Consider the following 20978-nt stretch of genomic DNA (forward strand, 5'->3'; position numbering starts at 1 on the left):
TGTGAAAGTAGCCTTACATACAACTTTGCATTATTATCAAATTATTATGAATCACACTAAATTGTGTGGTAGGTCTTTTTTTTTACAAATACAATAATTTATGTAATTTGTATAATGTACATTAATTTATGTAATGTATATTTTCTGTTTAGTGGGCCCCAGTAGAGATTCTATTTCTTACTTGTCCAATAAAGATTACTATTCATTGTTATTCAAAAAAACAAATTTTTACCTTATTTCACAATAAACTCCAGGCCACGATCATCATATACCAAACTATTAGGCTACGTGCACACGTTGCAGAATTGCCGCGGAAATTTCCGCGGCAATTCTGCAACTCCTGCCGTGGGTATATCGCATGCGGAATTGGCATGCGTATTCCCGCTAAACACTAGCGTTTTGCAAGCATAACTAGCTTGCAGAATGCTAGCGTTTTCCAAGCGATCTGTAGCATCAAGTGTGACCAACTTTTTACTATTGATGCAGCCTATGCAGCATCAATATTAAAAGATAGAATGTTAAAAATAATAAAAAAAATTAAAAAAATGGTTATTCTCACCTTCTGATGGCCCCCGATCTCCTCAGCGGCTTCAGTTCCTATAGATGCTTTGTGTGCAGGACCTTTGATGACGTCGCGGTCACGTGACCGCGACATCATCGCAGGTCCTTCACACAAAGCATCTATAGGAACGGAAGCGGCCGCATGCACCGCTGAGAGGCGGGAAGACTCTGGGGCCATCAGAAGGTAAGTATATCATGATTTTTTTATTCTTTTTTTTTATACCAATTATATGGTGCCCAGTCCGTGGAGGAGAGTCTCCTCTCCTCCACCCTGGGTACCAACCGCACATGATCTGCTTACTTCCCGCATGGTGGGCATAGCCCCATGCGGGAAGTAAGCAGATCAATGCATTCCTAGGTATGCGGAATCCCCACGATTGCGCAAATTTAATGAACATGCTGCATTTTTTCTGGAATGTGATTCCGCTCAGCAAAACAACGCAGCATGTGCACAAAAAATGCGGATTGCATTCTATTAAATAGGTTGCTTAATGTGAGCATTTTTTTCGCGGTTTTATAGCATTTTTATAGCGAAAAAACGCGAAAAATCTGCTATGTGTGCACACAGCCGTAGGCTGGGCTGGAGTTACATTAGCGTATGGCAACTGATGCGAAAGCATCAGATGCCATATACTAATGACACTTGGCTCCAGCTCTGCTGCAAGCATGAGTCGAGTATCAGTGCACTGTGCTCAGAACCTCTCACATGAGAGAATCGGAGCACAGGTCCTGAGAAGAAGAAGAAATTAATTCCATCTCCTCCATTGCCGGCGTCAGTAGGAATTGCACTGCACTTGGGTGATTTCCCATAGTCTTGTATGGCTGCATGCCATATGATTCTCAAATTGAACCACAGCATAAGAAAATAATCGCTGATGTGAACTGCCCCATAGTTTAACATTGGGCCTAGTGCAATCCAATTTTTTATGGGATTGTACTTGTCCGATTACATTACAAGTAGAGTTGAGCGACTTTTACTTTTTTCGGATCGAGTCGGGTTTCGCGAAACCCGACTTTGTCAAAAGTCGGGTCGGGTGAAATCGGCCGATTATTGCAAAAAGTCGGGGGCCGACTGAAACACAAAAACCAATGCAAGTCAATGGGGAATCAAAGTCGGCAGTGAGTAGAGGACAGGAAAACGCCTACAGTGCCCATTGTAATGCCAAAAACATCAATTCTTGTTACTTAAACTTGTCAATCTTAATTTACTTTATAATAATAGTTAGGCATTGAAAACTTGGGGTCATTTGGCTAAAGTTGTGGGGGGGTAGGGCTGGCTCAAGATTTTCGTGGGCCTAGGAAACGCGGAATACATCACAGCAGTGGAGCAGGGAGAGGTAAGTATTTCAACTTTGCAAGTGCTGTGATCGTGAGCAAGCAGGAGAGGCCCACTCGTTGGCACTGGCACAGGGCCCCTCAAAGTACGGCGGTGTGTTTGACGGCGGGTGGTGCCTCCCACTGGCAGATACACTTTTGCGTACTATGAGGGGCTCTGTGCCAGTGACATTGCCAACGAGTATGCCCCCCCACCTGATGAAGGAACTTGCACTTTCATCTGCACCTTCCTCTTTGTCCCCGTGTAAGGTGGTATAGTATGCGGGAAGGGGAACCTAACTTTCAGCAGGGTCAGATTCTGGCTGTGTAGAGTGCAAGGGGAATGTAGTGGTCTGGGTCAATGGAACAGCATAATAATCTAGCTGTGGCTGTGCGTCAGTGCACTCCATGTCCGATTCATCTTGTAATGGGCAGTTAACAATTTCCCTTTCTAACCCAGGCACGGTATGTGTAAAGAGCTCCATGGAGTAACCTGTAGTGTCACCTGACGCATCCTTCACTTTTGGTTTGGGTGAAGGACACAAGGAAATGTCTTGTTCCTGACCGGGAGCATCCACTGATGACTCACTGCTTTTATATTTGGAACTTTCTGAAGAGGAGGCGAAAGAGCTAGAGGCTGAGTCAGCAAGGAAAGCCAAAACTTTTTCCTGCTGCTCCGGCTTTAAAAGCTGTTTCCCTACTCCCAGATAAGGGAGCCTTCGAGGCCTTGTGTAGCCAGACGATGACGCTGGCTCAACACCTCCAGCCTTAGGTGCTATTGTGCTTTTGCCACTACCACCAGATGCACCACCACCACCATCAGTACCAGCTGGCAACCACCGCCCACGGGCTCTTCCACCAGACTTCCTCATTTTTTTGGAAAATCTAACTAAAATAACAACCATTATATGGTACTGTAAAACAAGGTAGAAGGTGTATATAAAATTGTTGAGAATTTAAATCTCCCTTTTTTGGGGGGGAGACTGAACCAAAATTCAGGCCCTGTGCATAAAACAACACAATGTAAGTGACAGAAAGTGGCTGGCTGACATACGACAAACTAACAGGACTGAAGTATATCCACTTTGTGAGAATTTGAATCTCACTTTTTTTGGGGGAGACTGAACCAAAACTCAGGCCCAGTGTATAAAACAACACAATGTAAGTGGCAGAAAGTGGCTGGAAAATATATGAAAAAAGGACTGTAGTACAATTTCAATCTCCCTACAATGATCTCAGGACAAGTATGGCAGCAATAAAAAGGACTACTGCACACAAAAGTGTGGACAAATAAACAAGAAAACTTTGCAGAAAGGAGCAACAGGATTTTTGCTTTTAAAAAAGCAGTTGGTTTGCACAGCAGCATGCAAACTGCAATGCAGCTATCAGGGAGCCTTACAAGGCAGCCTAATAAGCTACAGAGCTGATGCACAAAAATATAGCCTCCACTGTCCCTGTAAAAAAAAAAAAGGTGGTGTTGGACTGTGGAAATCGCTACAGCATAAGCAGTTTGGGGGTTAATCTTCCCTCCCTAACTATATCCTGCTTCTGATGAAGCTGCAGTAACCTCTCCCTATGCTAAGATCGGCAGAAGTAAGATGGCGGTCGGTGTGCACGCCCCTTTATAGCCCCTGTGACGTTGCAGAAAGCAAGCCAATCACTGTCATGCCCTTCTCTAAGATGGTGGGGGACCGAGACCTATGTCATCACGCTGCCCACACTCTGCGTCCTCCTTCATTGGCTGAAAAATGGCGCTGAAAGCGTCATATGAAACGCGACTTTGATGTGCAGATCGCTGACCTCATGGCCGATCCCACACTAGGATCGGGTCGGGTTTCATGAAACCCGACTTTGCCGAAAGTCGGCGATTTTTGAATTTGTCTGATCCGTTTCTCTCAACCCTAATTACAAGTATAAGCAAGCCCTTATTCAGACAAATTCTCCTGCACCCCACAAATGTTCTTGAAAAGTCAAGTCATCTGACAATTAATTCCGGGACTTGACCACTCACATGAATATTTTTGACTGTTTATCTTAGTTTGATTGTTTTTAGATGTGTATGTCTGTCTTGCTACACAACTTTTCTTTGCATTTATATTACTTTATATTTATATTGGTGATATGGTCAGTAATGGAGGATCTCTAACAATGAGGCTTTTCCTTATTTAGACATTTTTGCTTTACTGCATGGTTCTTGCTGAACCTCCTAAACCATACAATTCTCCTAGAATTCTGTAAGGGATTGGTTGTTTTGTGCACATAGCGGTTCCTACCTTGGTGTACAATGTCGCTTGGCACATTTGTCCCTTATATAGGGATTGATGGGGCTAAGCAGACATTGTAGGACCTGTCCTTTTGAAAAATAAGCCTGTTATTCTTGCCCTGCTGGTGTTCATTCATGTTTAGAACAAACTCAGGTTTGCCTCGTACTTGTCTACATTTTCCTCCATGTTTTTAACATTTTACCCTTCACACCAGTACAGTATTTTTCTTGCTACAATATACGCAATTGAGGGACAACTGTTTTTTCAACAAGAACCAAGTTTTATAATCAGCATTTGTGTTTTTAGTGGCATGCCCATAATCTTTTTCAGCCAAATTTGTGTTCCAAATTTCAGATAGTGCGCCATCCCTTCCAAGCCCTGACGTTTGTCCAAACAAAGGTTTTTTTTTTTTCATTTCACCTCACATTAATTACTGTGTAGCACCTGGAAGGTTAACAAATTTCCTACAGCAGTTCTGAAGTATTTTAGGGGCACGATAGACTGTATAGGCCTCTCAAAGTCCATTTAAATCTGAATAGATACCAATGAAATACATTTTTAAAATTTCTTCAAAAGTTGAGAAATTGCTATTTTGCACAGCATGACTGACTATTAAATCTAAAATTTGAAGATAACATAAAGTACAATGTGTCGCGAAAAAAGAGTTGTCAGAATCACTGGGGTTCGTTGAAGCGTTCCAGAGTGATTAAGAGAAATCATATACAAATCCAAATAAAAGATAAAATGTTTTATTTATTTATAATATTTAAAAAGTACCACCATCAGGTGGTGAATACACTAAACAAATAAACACACTGTGAAAAAAAAAAAAACTGTGAAAAAAACAAAAACAACCTTAGTGTGTACTAGGTGTCCCTGGTGTTGTACTTATGCTGTCTCCTTCCTATCGGTGGAGGTTGGTACCCTGGGGGGGGAGCATTTTGGCACCCCCACTTAACAATGACTACCCCTAGAATGCCCAAGACATAGCCGATGAAATGTCCTAATGCACAATAAAGGAACAACTGATGCTAGACATAGGCCACACCTAAACAACTAAAGGGACCCTATACCCCAAGGTAGTTTAAAGCAAACAAGTACACATAAAGCAATGGTGACATTCATAGATATTAGAGTACCATGATCCAGAAAAGTATGCCCATACAAGTAATCAGGTATGGCCTAGTGCAGGTATGTCAGGGTATATGATTCAATATCTTAACCACAATAAATTTCTAAAGCCAATAACCACTGACAACCACTGATAGACAAATGTACAGATATAGAACTAGCCCAGTACATAAAGTTCAATGGGGACTGACATCCCTTAATGCCATACTGTGCCATACTATACAACGCACTTTGCACAAGGAGAAGCTGTATGGGAGAGTGATGCGAAAGAAGCCGTTTCTGCAAGCACGCCACAAACAGTCGGCTGAGGTATGCAAAAGCACATTTGGAGAAGCCAATTTCTTTTTCGAAGAAGGTCCTGTGGACTGATGAAACCAAGATTGAGTTGTTTGGTCATACAAAAAGGCGTTATGCATGGCGGCAAAAAAACACAGTGCGTTGTATAGTTGACCGATGCACAGTGACACCATCTGCAGCAAGCCGATGCTGCAGCTCTCTGGAGGTGGTCTGAGGATTGTCCTTGACTGATCTCACCATTCTTCTTCTCTGCCTTTCTGATGTTTTTCTTGCCCTGCCACCTCTGGCCTTAACAAGAACTGTACCTGTGTTCTTCCATTTCCTTACTATGTTCCTCACAGTGGAAATTGACAGGTTAAATCTCTGAGACAGCTTTTTGTATCCTTCCCCTGAACAACTATGTTGAATAATCTTTGTTTTCAGATGATCATTTGACAGTTGTTTTGAGGAACCCATGATGCCACTCTTCAGAGGAGATTCAAACAGGAGAACAACTTGCAAGTGGCCACTTTAAGTAGCTTTTCTCATGATTGCATACACCTGGCTATGATGTTCAAAGCTCAATGAGGTTACAAAACCAAAAAAGTGCTTTAGTAAGTCAGTAAAAAGTAGGTAGGAGTATTTAAAACAAGAAAATGATAAGGGTGCCCATACTTATGCACCTGTCAAATTTTGTTTGAATGCAGATTGCACATTTTCTGTTAGTACAATAGACCTCATTTCAAGGCAGAAACATTACTGTGTCCAACAGTTAATAGATATATGAAACTGAAATAGCTGTTGCAAAAAAAACAATTTTTATAAAACAATAAGCTTAAGATTAATAGGGGTGCCCAAACTTTTTCATATAACTGTGTATATATATATATATATATATATATATATATATATATATATATATATATATATAAAAAATAATTGTAAAAAATCAAAAGCTATTGTATCTATAAATGAATATTTGTATGAACAAAAAATATATAAACAGTAAATGTACACACGATTGGTATTGCCTCATCCGCTGCAACCCGACCTATAAAACTGTCCAACTAGTTAACCCCTTTAGTGAACACCATAAAAAAGAAATAAAAAACAAGGCAAAAAACAATGCTTTATCATCATACCGCCGAACAAAAAGTGGAATAAAACACGTTCAAAAAGATGGATATAAATAAACATGGTACCAATGAAAATGTCATCTTGTCCTACAAAAAAACAAGCTGCCATACAGCTCCATCAGAGAAAAAATAAAAAATGTATAGCTCTCAGAATAAAGTGAAGCAAAATAATTAATTTTTCTATGAAATAGTTTTTATTGTGTAAAAGCGCCTAAACATAAAAAACAATATAAATAAGGTATTGCTTTAATTGTACTGACCCAAAGAATAAATAAAAAATAATTCCTGAATTGCTGGTTTTTGTTCATTCTGCCTCCCAAAAATTGGAATAGAAAGCGATCAAAATATGTCATGTGCCTGAAAATGGTATCAATAAAAACGTCAACTCGTCCCACAAAAAACAAGACCTCACATGACTCTGTGGGCCAAAATATGAAAAATTATAGCTCTCATAATATTTTGATGCAAAATCTATTTTTTGCAAAATAAAAAACATCTTTTTAGTGTGTGACAGCTGCCAAACATAAAACCCGATATAAATCTGGTATTACTGTAATCACAACGAAGAAAGAATAAAGTCGCCTAAATCACTTATGCCGGCGTAAAAAAATAATAAAACCAATTCTTCACCTGCTGTTGATTTTTTCATTCTGCCTCCAAAGATCGCAGTAAGGCTCAGCGTACATTTATCCTGCGCGTTGTACTGAGCACTTGTACCAGGGTTTCCATGTAAATCTCTGAAATATGTGATACAGATGGAACCTCTGGCAAAAGATTCCCTATAATGAGGCAGATGGAGGCACTGTTGATGCCGTCTGACCTGTGATCTGGCGGTGTCCGTCTTTTTATGATTGCATAAAAATGCCATCGGCCACAGTTTGGTGCATTTCTGAAAAGGACACCGCTGAACAGAGGTCAGACAAAGTCCAGAATAACTCTGCTGCCTCATTATAGTGAATGGATCCCACGGGGGTTTCATCTGAATCACGTTATTCAGAGATTTAGGTGAAAACCCCAAAGTAAGTGGTCAGTATAGAGCGCTGGATAAATGTGATCCAAAATGTTATGTAAAATATTCCCAATAAAAGCTTGAACTCAATCCACAAAAAAAGCGAGTCCTCAGTCAGGTCTGTCATCTGTTAATGGAAATATTGGGGGCTTCCACGTTACTGATAGCGCAAAGGCCCTGGGAAAATGAAATGGCCCCTCACCCACGAAAAGAAATTCAGCAAATTCTCCGCTCTCAAACCCAAATGCCCCCCTCCATTCTGAGCCCAACAGTGTACCTAAATACTATTTGGTCTCTTGGTCAAATGATGCCACTTTTCCTGGTGTCTGACCCTAAGTTGAGCATTTGGGGGCCTTTTATTGGTCCCCAATAAGATGTTTTCTATGAGTTTGGTTTTGCCTCCCATTGAATTCAATGGGGTATAGGTATATTCGACAAACTGTTCAGCTAACATGAAGACATTGAAAGGTTCGCTCATCTCTAATGATGATGTCACATAACTTCATATAAACACAAGCTACTGTATGTCAACATTTTTTAAATTGACTTCTAAAACTACACAAACAAAAATAACATTACTCAGAATAGTGGAGAAACATATTATTCTATTTACGGTATAAACACTGTATTGCTGTCATCTAACTTTGTAAGATGCTTGAGATTGGAGGTACAACCCTCCAAACACAGACCGGTGGCACGCCGCTGTATAGTTCAGTTCTCATTGTTAATCATTGATTTGGCCTATTGCTTCTCTCCCTTGTTCCTTCTTCATTCAGTGATCACTTTTCTCCTATAATGTGCCCTGGTTCTACTTCTAATCCCTCTCTCTGCTCCACTGATATTGAAGCCAATCATTTCCCAGGCGAGGAGCTGTATCTCACTCGAGAAAGCTTCTGGGCTGGTAGTCATAAAACAGACGGAGTCTCCTCAGCAATGCATCAGCACTGATTACATTATGGCTTTTACTATTGGGAGGATGTGAGGGAAGCGAGTTTGAGCGTTACAGAGAATTATAGAGTCCATTAACATTAATGTCAGTAACAAAACAGTTCAACTCTAGAACTTATTCCCAGTGTAGGCATCCTATTCTTAACCCTAAAATGACTACTTTGCACATTTGTTCCAGTTATTCCAAATCTCATGCATCTAAACTACAGACAGTCAGAGTACAATTTTATTTTCCTTTTACTACTAGGATATTGTTTTATCATAAGCAACAAGACATACAGCAAGTAAAATGATAGAATATTAACAGATTATCTTATTATTGGCATTTACATAAAAGACTGTCCCTGCACATCTTAGGCTTTCTTCAATTAAAGCTGGATACTATCTATACCTTTTGAGCAATGGATTTGCTAGACACTGCACTAGAAACTGTTAACTTTAGATCTAATTGGCAAATGTAATTTCAGCAAACTTTGTATAGTACATGTGAAAACGAATTACAACTGACCATTAAAGTCTATGGGTATGAGAGGGGGAAGAGGAGCAGAGTGTGAGAGACAGGAAGGTAAAAAGTGTTTATCTCACCCCATAGCTGGTTTCACAGTTACCCTGCTCAGTATTGCTTTATAATGTCCCCCATTCGGCTGCTGTTGCTTCTGAACATGTTTTCCATAGAAACAGGTGAGAAGGCGTCTCTCATGTCTGTATGCACTCTGTATGACAGACGTCATAGCAACTAGTCTCCATATATCAACTCAAAGACAACTGAAAATCAGAATTAGAGTCTTCAGAGTGAAACCACTTAAAATGCACACTACAAGTCATATTGTGAGAAAGAACGATGATATTCAACATGTACACACAACATGTTATTTTGAAAAGCTACTAGTGATGGGCGAGCACTAAAATGCTCGGGTGCTCGTTGCTCGGGTCGAGCAAATTGGAATACTCGGGTGCTCGACCCGAGCAAGGAGCCCAAAGTTAGGGTATGTTTCCACGTTCAGGAAACGCTGCGTTTTTGACGCTGCGTTTTTCCGCAGCGTCAAAAACGCAGCGTCCAGATGTTACAGCATAGTGGATGGGATTTCATGAAATCCAGACTCCACTATGCGTTAAAAAACGCATGCGTTTTTGCCGCGAAAACGCATGCGTGGTGCGTTTTTTCGAAACGCAGCATGTTGCTACTATGAGCAAAACACGCAGGTACACCGCAGGTGACCTGCCAGTGACCTCAGGTGCAGTTTTGGTCAGGATTTTACCTGCATAAAATCCTGACCAAAGCCTGAAGCAAAACTGAACGTGGAAACATACCCTAAGTCTATCGGAAACCCGAGTATTTTTACTGTGATCAACCCTGGGGGTCCTTTTAAGGTCTAAAAACTTCTGAAAATTATGGAAACACAGCAGAAATGACACAGAGACATCATGGGGATCGCCCCTGGAAACATTTATGACTCCTAGGTCACAGCTGTAAGCAATGTTGTCAGAGTTTCACTCCATTTTTACACGTGTACCAAAAAACATACAACATGGATTTTGCTGGGAAATATGTTAAGGTACATCCTTTCCAGGGTAATGACTTGTATAGAAGGTAAAATAATTAACCCCAGACCGAAATGTTCCTCCACCACTTTTGCTATGTTCACACGCTGCGTTTTTGATGCGTTTTTCAACTTTAATATTGCTTTTAACCAATACAAATGCTTTCATTGGGAAATGTCATTGTAACATTTAACAACCCTAGCTGGCCATGTGATGTGTGACACATAAGGAGACACATCTTATTTCATTTCTGAAGGAGGGAATCTGAAAGTCACAAAGCCTATTTTTAGAGGGGCAGCAGGTGGCATTAATATTCTTAAATTGCCATTATTAAACAGAAGGTCTCATATACTGTTATTGCCTATGCAGTGAGTGGCTGGGCTGCCAAGAATTACAACGCAGGGCCTCCTGAAAAAAGTTGCATTTAATGCAAGGCCTGCCCTGCTATCAAGTCTCATGCACCCCAATAACCCTTTGAACCCAGGTACTGGATGGCCACAGGAAAACCCACTTCACATTCTTCAGTTAGTCTTGCCATACTGTGTCCTTATGTATTTAATGCATGAGCCACCTTGACCCAAATTTGCATGCAACACATTCCCCCCTTGGAAGAATCATGGAGGAGGGCCTCATAAAAATATTTCCCATTACAAAGGAGTGGGTCTCCTAGACTCGTAATGCACATATACTAAGTGCATGGGCTGACAAACATTTCCCCATGGGGGGTAAATATTTAAAAAATTATACTATGGGCATCATAGACACCCTTGCCAAAAATTGGACTGCCTGTAGCAGCACAGAACATGTTAACCCTGGTGATCTAGTGGCAGAGAATGAGGAGACATTGATCAAGGCCTCGTTAAAAATTAGGCCCAATATAAAGGAGCGGTTCTTCTAGACTTGTAATGCCCATACACGCAGTGCATGGGCTGACAAACCTTAACCCATGTGGGGTACATTTTTTACAAATATACTATGGTCATCATAAAGACACTTGCCAAAAACTGAGGAGACAAAGACAAATCATACTGAAATCAAACAAATAAATTAAGGATGTGAATCCACCTATGAAAGTAAATAGCAAATGGGAGGGTGAACACAGGTTCATATACACTCACTGGCCACTTTATTAGGTACACCATGCTAGTAACGGGTTGGACCCCTTTTGCCTTCAGAACTGCCTCAATTCTTCGTGGCATAGATTCAACAAGGTGCTGGAAGCATTCCTCAGAGATTTTGGTCCATATTGACATGATGGCATCACACAGTTGCCGCAGATTTGTCGGCTGCACATCCCTGATGCGAATCTCCCGTTCCACCACATCCCAAAGATTTCATGTTGTTTACGCCAAATTCTGACCCTACCATCCGAATGTCGCAGCAGAAATCGAGACTCATCAGACCAAGCAACGTTTTTCCAATCTTCTACTGTCCAATTTCGATGAGCTTGTGCAAATTGTAGCCTCAGTTTCCTGTTCTTAGCTGAAAGGAGTGGTACCCGGTGTGGTCTTCTGCTGCTGTAGCCCATCTGCCTCAAAGTTCGACGCACTGTGCGTTCAGAGATGCTCTTAGGCCTACCTTGGTTGTAACGGGTGGCGATTTGAGTCACTGTTGCCTTTCTATCAGCTCGAACCAGTCTGCCCATTCTCCTCTGACCTCTGGCATCAACAAGGCATTTCCGCCCACAGAACTGCCGCTCACTGGATTTTTTTTCTTTTTCGGACCATTCTCTGTAAACCCTAGAGATGGTTGTGCGTGAAAATCCCAGTAGATCAGCAGTTTCTGAAATACTCAGACCAGCCCTTCTGGCACCAACAACCATGCCACGTTCAAAGGCACTCAAATCACCTTTCTTCCCCATACTGATGCTCGGTTTGAACTGCAGGAGATTGTCTTGACCATGTCTACATGCCTAAATGCACTGAGTTGCCGCCATGTGATTGGCTGATTAGAAATTAAGTGTTAACAAGAAGTTGGACAGGTGTACCTAATAAAGTGGCCAGTGAGTGTATATGAAGCCAGAATGTGTCCAACGAGATATGTTGGCCCCTAGCAAGAGCTCAGAGATAGGGATATAAATAAAAATTTAATATAATAGTATTTCAATATTTTTCTATTGTAGAGGCATACACTAGGTCATAAGAGGATGGTCCCGAGATAGTAAAAATGTAAAATATAAGAATAAATGGGAAGAATGTACGTACATCTCATTTTGATGACAGATCCCCCTGGGGGAGTAACATTTGTTTTGGTTTCTAATTAGTAACGGGCATCATAAAAACACCCTTGCACAAAAGTTGAGTGACATTTGCATCACGGAATACATTCACCCTGGTGCTGTACTGTTTGTGGATGATGAGGATGATGAAGGAGGAGGATAACACCAAACAGACCAAATCAGGAAGTGGATACCAATGTGTGGTTGAGAAGAGGTGCATGAGAATACACCTCCACAAAAAAGACAATGTATTTGAGGTTATGTTTCGCTGTTTTCATTTAGTAGTGTACAGAAGTCTTGCCCAATCCAGCCCTTGTTCATTTTTATAAGAGTCAGCCTGTCAGTATTGTCAGTTGACAGGCGGATGCGCTTATCTGTTATAATTCCACCAGCAGCACTAAAAACCCGCTCTGACAGAACGGTAGCAGAAGGGCAGGTCAGGACCTTCAAGGCATAGAGAGCCAGTTCATGCCACGTATCCAGCTTGGATACCCAATAATTAAAAGGCACAGGAATCATGGAGGATGTTTGTATGATCAGCATCTTCCCAAACATTGCACTTCTTGTGCCAGCACCCCTTGCCTCTGTGACGGCTGGGACAAGGACGTGGATGGGCTTGATGATGGTGACGATTGACTGTGGGCAACCACAGGTGCAGGGCCCGAGGCATCTTCACAGGCACAGTGAACTGGGAATTGGCTTCTGCGCAAAACAGTGGAAGAAGCTGTGTTGTCACCTACAGACAGTGTTCCTGGAGCATGGGTTTCGGCCCACAAAATCAGGAGCTTTGCTGCCATGTGCTTAATCATGCTGGTTGTGGCCAGGCTGGTAGTTTTGCTACCCCTGCTGATGCGGGCATGGCAAGTGCTGCAAATGGTCTGTTTGGGGTTATCAGCAGAGTTTTTAAAAAATAACCAGAATCGGGAAGATCTAACAGTTGGAATAGCAACTTCCATCATGTTGGTGTTTCTGGGAACGGATGCACGCCTTCTGTCTGCGGCCCCCACACTGCTTCTTCCTGCCTGTTGGGGTAATATGCCTCGTTCCCCATGTGTGCTGTTGTCCTTTCTCTGCATGTCCTCCTACCAGGTTGGGTCAGTCACTATGTCATCCACCACCTCTTCTTCCACATCCGCACCCTGCTCCTCCTCATGACTTTCTGGCAATTGTATCTCATCATCGTCCACCTCTTGTGACACTTTCCTACCATCGCTTTCGTGTGACCGTGGCTGTTCAAATGTTTTGACATCGCTACATGCTAGCTCATCTGGCCCCACTTCAAGTTGGGTGGCCGAGAGTCCAGAATCTTTAAAGGGAAAACTGAACAGCTCTTCAGAGTGTCTAAGTGTGATATCAGTTGTCTCAGGGCACTCGGCATGGTGGGAGAAAGGAGAATCAGGGTGAGTAATATCCAGTCCACAATCATGGCTAAGTACTGAGACTTGACCATGTGGAAGACATGGTGGTGGTGGCTAAGTGACTGGAAGCATTATCCGCTATCCAACCAACAACCATTTCACACTGCTCTGGCTTCAACAGTGGTGTGTAGGGTTGAGCGAAACAGATCGGACAAATTCAAAAATCGCCGACTTTCGGCAAAGTCGGGTTTCATGAAACCCGACCCGATCCTAGTGTGGGATCAACCATGAGGTCGCCGGTCTGCATGCAAAAGTCACGTTTCATATGACGCTTTCAGCATCATTTTTCAGCCAATGAAGGAGGACGCAGAGTGTGGGCAGCGTGATGACATAGGTCTCGGTCCCCACCTTCTTAGAGAAGGGCATGACAGTGATTGGCTTGCTTTCTGCGGCGTCACAGGGGCTATAAAGGGGCGTGCATGCCAACCGCCATCTTACTTCTGCCGATCTTAGCAAAGGGAGAGGTTGCTGCAGCTTCACTGTCCAACACCACCTTTTTTTGCAGGGACAGTGGAGGCTATATTTTTGTGCATCAGCCCTGTAGCTTATTAGGCTGCCTTATAATGCTCCCTGATAGCTGCATTGCTGTTTGCACGCTGCTGTGCAAAACAACTGCTTTTTTAAAAGCAAAAATTCTGTTGCTCCTTTCTGCACAGTTATCTTGTTTATTTGTCCACACTTTTGTGTGCAGCAGTCCTTTTTATTGCTGCCATACTTGTCCTGAGATCATTGTGGGGAGATTGAAATTGTACTACAGTCCTTGTATTTTTTCATATATCTTCCAGCCACTTTCTGCCACTTACATTGTGTTGTTTTATACACTGGGCCCGAGTTTTGGTTCAGTCTCCAAAAAAAAAAAGTGAGATTCTAATTCTCACAAAGTGGATATACTTCAGTCCTGTTAGTTTGTCGTATGTCAGCCAGCCACTTTCTGCCACTTAGATTGCGTTGTTATATACACTGGGCCTGAGTTTTGGTTCAGTCTCCCCCAAAAAAAGTGAGATTCAAATTCTCACAAAGTGGATATACTTCTGTCCTGTTAGTTTGTCGTATATCAGCCAGCCACTATCTGCCACGTATATTGTGTTGTTTTATGCACAGGGCCTGAGTTTGGGTTCAGTCTCCCCCCAAAAAAGGGAGATTTAAATTCTCAACATGTTTATATACACCTTCTACCTTGTTTTACAGTACCATATAATGGTTGTTATTTTGGTTAGATTTTCCAAAAAATGAGGAAGTCTGGTGGAAGAGCCCGTGGGTGGTGGTTGCCAGCTGGTACTGATGGTGGTGGTGGTGCATCTGGTGGTAGTGGCAAAAGCACAATAGCACCTAAGGCTGGAGGTGTTGAGCCAGTGTCATCGTCTGGCTACACAAGGCCTCGAGGGCTCCCTTATCTGGGAGTAGGAAAACAGCTTTTAAAGCCGGAGCAGCAGGAAAAAGTTTTGGCTTTCCTTGCTGACTCAGCCTCTAGCTCTTTCGCCCCCTCTTCAGAAAGTTTCAAATATAAAAGCAGCGAGTCGTCAGTGGATGCTCCCGGTCAGGAACAAGATGTTTCCTTATGTCCTTCACCCAAACCAAAAGTGAAGTATGCGTCAGGCGACACTACAGGTTACTCCATGGAGCTCTTTACACATACCATGCCTGGATTAGAAAGGGAAATTTTTAACTGCCAATTACAAGATGAATCGGACATGGAGTGCACTGATGCACAGCCACAACTAGACTATTATGCTGTTCCATTGACTCAGATCACTACATTGCCCTCGCAGTGTACTGAGCCAGAATCTGACTCTGATGAGACTATGGTGCCCCGTCCCGAACGCTGTAGCACCTTACACGGTGACACAGAGGAAGGTGCACATGACATTGAAGAGGAGGTGATAGATGACCCAGTTGTTGATCCAGATTGGCAGCCATTGGGGGAAGAGGGTGCCGCTGCCAGTAGCTCAGAAGCGGAGGAGGATGATCCGCAGCAGCCATCTACATCGCAACAGCTGTCATCTGCAGGCCAGTATCAGGCCAAAAACGTTTGTCAAAAACAAAAACAGTTTTAGGACAGCGTGGCCATGCAGTGAAAGTAGCACAGCGTGCAATGCCTGAAAAGGTATTCCATAGTAGGAAGAGTGTAATGTGGCAATTTTTTAACCAAGTTCCGAATGATCAGTCAAAAGTCATCTGCAAGAAATGCTCAAAGACCTTTAGCAGAGGGAAGAATCTTCAAAATTTAAATACAACGTGCATGCTTAGACATTTAACCAGCATGCACTTGCAAGCCTGGAACAACTATCAAACGTCCCATACCATTGGTGCACCCGCTCAGAAGGAAGGTAGTCAGCAATGCTACATTGCTTCCCTCACTGTAAGCCCACCGGTTAGGACACCACCAGCAGCAAATGTGGAGGTATCGTCGCAAGGCCAAAGCAGTCAGGGAATCACAAGGTTATTAGTAGGAAACACTCTATGTAGGCCAACATCAAGAATACCATCACCAACCCTCTCTTAATCCGCCATGTCCACCACCACCATCGCTAGTTCCACCTTATGCAGCTCTCCAGTCCAGCTCACCCTACAAGAGACTCTCATTAGGAAAAGAAAGTACTCATGCTCTCATCTGCGTACACAGGGTTTGAACGCCCACATTGCTATACTAATCTCGTTAGAGATGATGCCCTACCGGTTGGTTGAAAGCAAAGCTTTCAAAAACCTGATGACCTACCCAGTCGGCACTTCTTTGCGAGAAAAGCCATCCCAGCCCTCCACCAGCATGTCAAAGACCACATTGTCCATGCACTGAGGCAATCAGTCAGTGGAAAGGTGCACCTCACAACAGATGCATGGACCAGTAGGCATGGCCAGGGACGTTACGTGTCCATCATGGCGCACTGGGTTAATGTGGTGGATGCAGGGTCCACAGGGGACAGCCATAGTGGGACAGTTCTGCCTAGCCCATGGCCTAGGAAACAGTTAGCTGTAGGCATTCGCCACCCCTCCTCCTCCTCCTCCTCCTCCAGAAGCGAAAGATCGTCCACAGAGTGCAGTTGCACGACCACTCCATCCGCAGCTGCCAGTGTTGCACACAAGGTGTCCCATTATCGAACAGCTAGTGTCATGTCAGACGCTGTTCACACTAGGGCGTCCGACAGACAGCGGTAATTCCTCTTTCATCCACTATATGCTCAGTGGCGCCGGTTAGATTTGATCCAGATTGTCCGGGGTTAATCTGGCTGGTGCTCGGGTTGAAGGCTGAGTCACGCCCACTGCCTTTAAATAGTTTTGCTGGGCTTTGGGTGTTGCCGATTATAGCTACTGTCTAGTGCTTGGTTATCTCGGTCTGGAATGGTGGTCTAGGAAAAGGAGTATCGTATCTGGTGGTGTATATTTCCCTCTGTCATATTTTCCTCCTTCCTATATTTGTATTTGTTTTGCCCTGTGCACTTATTGTGTATTCCTGAGTGACTGCTGCGTGGTGTATATTTTCCGTTATCCTTGTCTGTGCTAACTGTGGGTATTGGTTAGTGGTCTCTTCACTGGGTGGTGGGTGGAGGTTTCAGCCTATGGTTGAAACAAGAGATAGGGTGAGGGTGGAGGCCCAGACATGCACACCATCAGTGTAAACTCTGGGAGAGGGTCAGTCAGGGTTTCCCAGAGTTTAGGGAAATCGCAGGGTCCTGGGTTATTAGCTCTTGCCTACCTAGGCTTCCCGTGACATTATAATCGGCCATATTTTTGTATTCCATGGATCCCATGACTTCCATAACCCGCCAGTTGGAGGCGCTGTCCCTGCAGGTCACAGAGCTGAAGGAGGCAGTTCAGCAACAGGGACTAGCAGTATCTAGTGTGCAAGCTGAATCTGCAGGCAGAGTTGCTGAGCCAAAGTTTCCTTTGCCTGAAAGGTTTGCTGGGGAACGCAGTAAATTAGTTACTTTTCGTGAATCTCGTAAACTGTATTTTCGTATGCGCCCGATCTCCTCAGGTAATGAGGCTCAGCGTGTGGGTCTGGTGTTGTCATTACTGAATGGGGATCCTCAAGCATGAGCATTTTCTTTACCATCTGATTCTGCTGCATATAACTCAGTGGAGAGTTTTTTTTCTGCTCTTGCACTCATTTATGAGGATCCTGATAAAATGGATCTAGCAGAATCTAAAATTTGTGCTATTTGCCAGGGGGAGCGTATGGCAGAGGATTACTGTTCGGAATTTCGCCGCTGGGCGGTAGACACACAGTGGAATGATCCTGCGCTGCGGAGTCAGTTTATTCATGGGGTTTCAGGAAGGGTTAAAAAAGCCCTTCTGATGTATGAGACTCCTGTTTCTCTAGAATCCGCGATGAGTCTTGTTATCCGTATTGATCGCCGTCTGCGTCAGGGGGTGCAAGAGACACCGCCTATAGGAGAGAGCGTAGGTTCACGTGAGGTTGCTGCAGGTGAGCCCACGGAGCCTATGCAAATCGCAGGGGTGTCACATGTGAAGCATCATGCCCCTTTGCTCAGGAAGCAGAGAGCCTGTTTTTGCTGTGGTAAAACTGGTCATTATGCTAATACTTGTCCTCTGTTATCTAAGAAAAGTGCAATGGCGGTAAAACTACGTAGCTCAGAGGATGTGGAGGAGGCCGATCTGATTTTATGCATATCCTCCATAGTGGTTTCTCAATGCATGCTTCCTGCCAAGGTTGTGGTCGCTGGCAGAGAGTTACCTATTACTGTGTTTGTGGATAGTGGTTCTGCCACTAATCTCATTGATGAGGAGTTTGCGCACACAGCCGGTTTCAGGATCAAAAAACTGCCTCATCCTATCCGGGTGGTCACCATCAATGCCGCTCCTCTCCCACAGGGGGAGATTACTGAGTTTGTGGCTGAGGTTAAACTTCACATTGGGGTCCTACATGCTGAGCAAGTTACATGTAAGGTGCTCAGTAATCTTCCTTCTCAAATGGTTCTGGGTTTTCCATGGTTGGCTGTACACAACCCGGTGATTGACTGGAAAACTCAGGACATAATTCAGTGGAGCGGATTTTGCCAGGAGAACTGCCTGGCCACGTGTGTGTCCGCTGTGACTCCTAGCATTCCTGAGTCACTGCGGGACTTCGCGGATGTGTTCTCAGAGAAGGGTTGTTCAGTATTGCCACCGCATCGCCCCTATGACTGTACAATTAGGCTAAAACCAGGGGCCAAATTGCCGAAAGCTAGGATGTATAACATCTCTGGTCCTGAGAGGCAAGCCTTAAAAGACTACATCGCTGAGAGTCTGAGCAAAGGGCACATCAGGCCTTCGTCCTCACCTGTGGCAGCTGGGTTTTTCTTCGTTAAGAAGAAAGATGGCGGATTACGCCCGTGTCTGGATTTCAGGGAGTTAAACCAGATTACGGTTCGTGACCCATACCCTATGCCACTGATACCGGATCTGTTCAATCAGGTGGCTGGTGCTAGGTGGTTCTCTACGCTTGACCTCAGGGGGGCGTACAACCTCATAAGAGTCCGTCAAGGTGATGAGTGGAAATGGCTTTTAATACTCCTCCTGAGGGTCATTTTGAAAATCTGGTGATGCCTTTTGGTTTGACAAACGCGCCTGCTGTTTTTCAGCATTTCATAAACGATGTGTTCTCTCATGTCATGGGAAAATTCGTTATTGTGTACCTTGATGACATTCTCATCTATTCATGCGACCGTGATACTCATTTAGAGCATGTTAGGCAGGTGTTACAGCTGCTCAGAGAGATTAAGCTCTATGCTAACCTGGAGAAATGTGTATTTTCGGTTCAGGAGTTGCCTTTTTTGGGTTATATTGTGTCCGCTTCAGGGTTAAAAATGGACGCCGCTAAGGTGCAAGCGGTGCTGCGTTGGGAATGTCCTGATAACCTAAAAGCGCTCCAGCGGTTCCTGGGGTTTTCTAATTATTATAGAAAGTTTATTAAAAAATATTCTGTCATTGCTAAACTGCTCACTGACATGACAAGAAAAGGTACCGATTTCTCCGCCTGGTCTGAGGCTGCTGTGCGTGCATTCGAGTTTCTGAAAAACAGTTTTGCTTCAGCTCCCATTCTGGTGCAACCAGATGTATCGAAACCATTTACTGTGGAAGTCGATGCATCTGAGGTTGGAGTGGGGGCGGTGCTGTCTCAAGGCTCATCCTTGAGCGACTTGCGTCCATGTGCTTATTTCTCCAAGAAACTGTCACCCGCCGAACGTAATTACGATACAGGCAACAGGGAGTTGTTGGCCATCAAGTTGGCTTTTGAGGAATGGCGACACTTTTTGGAGGGGTCGGTTCACCAGGTTACTGTTATTACCGACCATAAGAATCTGCTGTATTTGGAGTCAGCCAAGCGTCTGTCCCCCAGGCAGGCTCGCTGGGCATTGTTTTTCACGCGGTTCAACTTTTTTGTCACTTACCGACCTGGGTCTAAAAACACTAAGGCAGATGCTTTGTCCAGGTGTTTTCCAGGGGGAGAACCTCGGGAAGAACCAGTAGCCATCCTCCAAAAGGGTGTAGTGGTCTCGGCTCTCACAACCGAGGTTGAGGCTGAGATTGCCGAGGCTCAGGAGGAGGTACCACCAGAGCTTCCCGTTAACAAATCCTTTGTACCGCTTCATCTTCGCCTAAAGGTGTTGGGTGAGCATCATGATGCTGTTCTGGCTGGCCATCCAGGGGTTAGGGGTACCTTGGAGTTGGTGTCGCGTCGGTTTTGGTGGCTCAAAATTTGACAGGATGTGGTCTCATACGTGTCAGCATGTACCACGTGTGCTAGGGCTAAGACGCCCCGCTCCCGTCCTGCGGGCACACTACTTCCTCTCGAGGTACCCAGTAGGCCATGGACGGAGATCTCCATGGATTTTATCACAGACTTGCCTTCCTCTGCTGGGAACACGGTTATCTTGGTGATTGTTGATCGTTTCTCAAAAATGTCGCACTTTGTGTCTTTGCCTTCGTTGCCTAACGCTAAGACACTGGCTCAGATATTTGTGCAGGAGGTGGTCAGACTTCACGGGGTCCCGTCTGACATCGTGTCTGATAGGGGTACTCAGTTTGTGGCAAACTTTTGGAAAGCATTTTGCTCATGGCTGGGGATCAAGTTGTCTCATTCTTTGGCGTTTCATCCTCAGTCAAATGGTCAGACCGAGCGTATGAACCAAAATTTGGAGCAGTACTTACGCTGTTTTGTTT

This window comes from Ranitomeya variabilis, chromosome 3 (genome assembly GCF_051348905.1).
Source record: "Ranitomeya variabilis isolate aRanVar5 chromosome 3, aRanVar5.hap1, whole genome shotgun sequence".
In the NCBI taxonomy this organism is placed as follows: Eukaryota; Metazoa; Chordata; class Amphibia; order Anura; family Dendrobatidae; genus Ranitomeya; species Ranitomeya variabilis.